At 45.4% G+C, this 2,534-nt stretch overlaps 1 non-coding gene across 1 annotated transcript; it reads right to left on the reverse strand.

Annotated features, from left to right (window-relative positions):
* Positions 1-2,095: 2,095 nt before the first annotated feature.
* Positions 2,096-2,236, reverse strand: LOC116547087. Its single transcript, XR_004266935.1, has one exon. It is a non-coding gene; the product is annotated as a U4 spliceosomal RNA (small nuclear RNA).
* Between the last annotated feature and the right edge of the window lie 298 nt (positions 2,237-2,534).

The following is a 2,534-nucleotide window of genomic DNA, read 5'->3' on the forward strand; positions in this document are numbered from 1 at the left end:
GGGGGTGGTGTGGACTCATCCTCAGGCCCCAGAACAGAGCCCGAGGAAGGCAGTCTCCAGGCCTCTGAAGGTTCGTGCAGCCTTACTGTTGTAAGGAATGGCATTGCTGTCAGTGGCAGTGGCCCTGAACAGGTGGCTCTCAGGCTGTGGGGAGCACATGCTTCAGCTTCCTTTATCCTGGGGCCACCATCACTCATGCACTGTACTGCCCATGCCCTGGGGTATAGGATACTGCATGGGCTGGAAGGCTAGAGACCCAACAGCACTGCTGGGTCCTGCCAGTGTCAAGATGCTACAGCCCTCTGGGTGGACATGGGGGGATGCCTGCTGAGACTTCAGGGATGTAATCTGGCATGGACTGCGCACTCAACATCGTACCATGCTGCAGCTGCTTGGGCTTCAGGGAGTGCGTGAGACCCAGCAAGAACTCTCCCTCCGGAACAGTCCTGTCATGTTGACTCCAGACGGCTACCTATACTAGTCTCAGGGCCCATTAGGGCCAAGGGAATTTCTTGTGGCTAGGATTGCAGCAGGTAATAGTGGGAATTTGGACATTTGGAGACCTCTCACTTACCTTTTCCCCAGAATGGAGATGTCTTCCTGGCTCCAAGCAGATCCCAGCTGGGCTGGCTGCTTCATTTCCCTCTCCTTGCATGCTTCAGAGGTTCCCTGTCACTTCCCTGCTGAATTCCACTGTTCTCTCTTAGGAAATCTGTTCATCATGTAATTATCTGCTTACTGTTTTGGTACTGTTTTGCGGAGGAGGCAAGTGCCAGGCTCTTCTAGTCAGCCATCTTGAAGCCTCCCCCATCCAGGAATAGCTTTTTAGTGTTTACTCTCGGTGTTACATATTATATATGTACAATTTATCACAGTTTACTCATATTGACAACTGACTATTCAAATAAAGTTTAAAAACCATGCTTTTTGTTTATATCTGTTCAACCTCCCCTGTTTTAAATGTAATTGTGTTAAATCTTTCCTCTATACACCTTTGGAAGCACATCAGGCAGCGAGACACCATCCTGGGTAGGCCTGACAAAATCAGAGGAGCCTTTACAAGAAGCATCAGATAGGCTGGGCTCATGGCAGCTCACACCTACAATCCCAGCACTTTGGGAGGCTGAGGCATGCGGATCACCTGAGGCCGGGAGTTTGAGACCAGCCTGGCCAACACAGCAAAACCCTGCCTCTACTAAAAATACAAAAATTTAGCCAGGCATAGTGGCACACACCTGTAATCTCAGCTACTCAGGAGGCTGAGGCAGGAAAATCTCTTGAATCTGGGAGGTGAATGTTGGAGTGAGCCAAGATTGTACCACTGTACTCCAGCCTGGACAACAGAGTGAGACTCCATCAAAAAAAAAAAAAAGAAGAAGAAGGAAGGAAGGAAGGAGGAAAGGAAGGAAGGGAGGGAGGGACAGAGGGAGGGAGGGAAGGAAAATAAAACCGGGACCTTCATTCTGCAACTACAAGAAAGTGGATTCTATAAAGAATTGAATGATGTGGTAGAGGACTCCAAGCCTCAGATGAGAATCACAACCCTGGCCACACCCTGATTTCAACTTGGTGAGTCCCTGAGCAGAGGAACCAGCTAACCCATACCTGGACTCCTCACCCACAGAAAGTCTGAGACAAATTTTGTGTTGTTTTAAGTTGCTAAATTTGTAGCAATTTGTTATGCAGTAATAGTAAACTAATCTTCATGGTATCAAGTCACAGAAAATTTAAAAAAAAAATGAAAACTTATACATGGTTCTTGCTTTAGAGCTTTTTTAGATGGGACTAGAGTAGCTTTGAGTCTAGAGCTAATTTTGTCCCACTGTTTAGGCAAGACCTTTTTACCCAATATTCTGAGTTATAGGGTTTTCCACTCTGACTATTGGAACAAGAACTATTTCCACTAATGTATTTAGTTTGTGAGAATTATTCCCTCCAATTTTTTGTTTCTCTTTCCCCAGCCTCAGGTAGTTTCTGTACACCATGTGTTGTTCTGTGCTAAGCTGAAGACTCCAGGGGAAATCTCTTCAGGTCTCTGGAGTTCTTTCTCTATCTCTCTTTTATTTATTTATTTATTATTTTTATTTTTATTCAGTCTCCGTAGAGACTGTCAAAAATTGCCAGTGCTGATTGTGTTTCAAGTCCTCATGGTGGGGTATTGGGAAAAGTTTTCAATTAGCAATAATTGCACCTGGGATGAATCTCATTGGCTACGATACTGCCATTGAGCAAAGCTGTTTTTTTTTTTTTTTGGAAATGGGGTCTTCCTCTGTTGCCCAGGCTGGAATGCAGTGGCTTGATTTTGACTCACTGCAACCACCACCTCCTGGGTTCAAGTGATTCTCCTGCCTCAGACTCCCTAGTAGCTGGGATTACAGGTACCCACCAGAACACCTGGCTAATTTTTGTGCTTTGCTTAGTAGAGACGGGATTTCACTGTGTTGGCCAGGCTGGTCTTGAACTCCTGACTTCTTCTTCTTCTTTTTTTTTTAAATAGAGATAATCATTATCTCTTCCCTTCATTTTTCTTTTTC

Source organism: Sapajus apella, unplaced genomic scaffold, assembly GCF_009761245.1.
Source record: "Sapajus apella isolate SASKATOON/1434 unplaced genomic scaffold, GSC_monkey_1.0 scaffold2040, whole genome shotgun sequence".
Taxonomy (NCBI): Eukaryota; Metazoa; Chordata; class Mammalia; order Primates; family Cebidae; genus Sapajus; species Sapajus apella.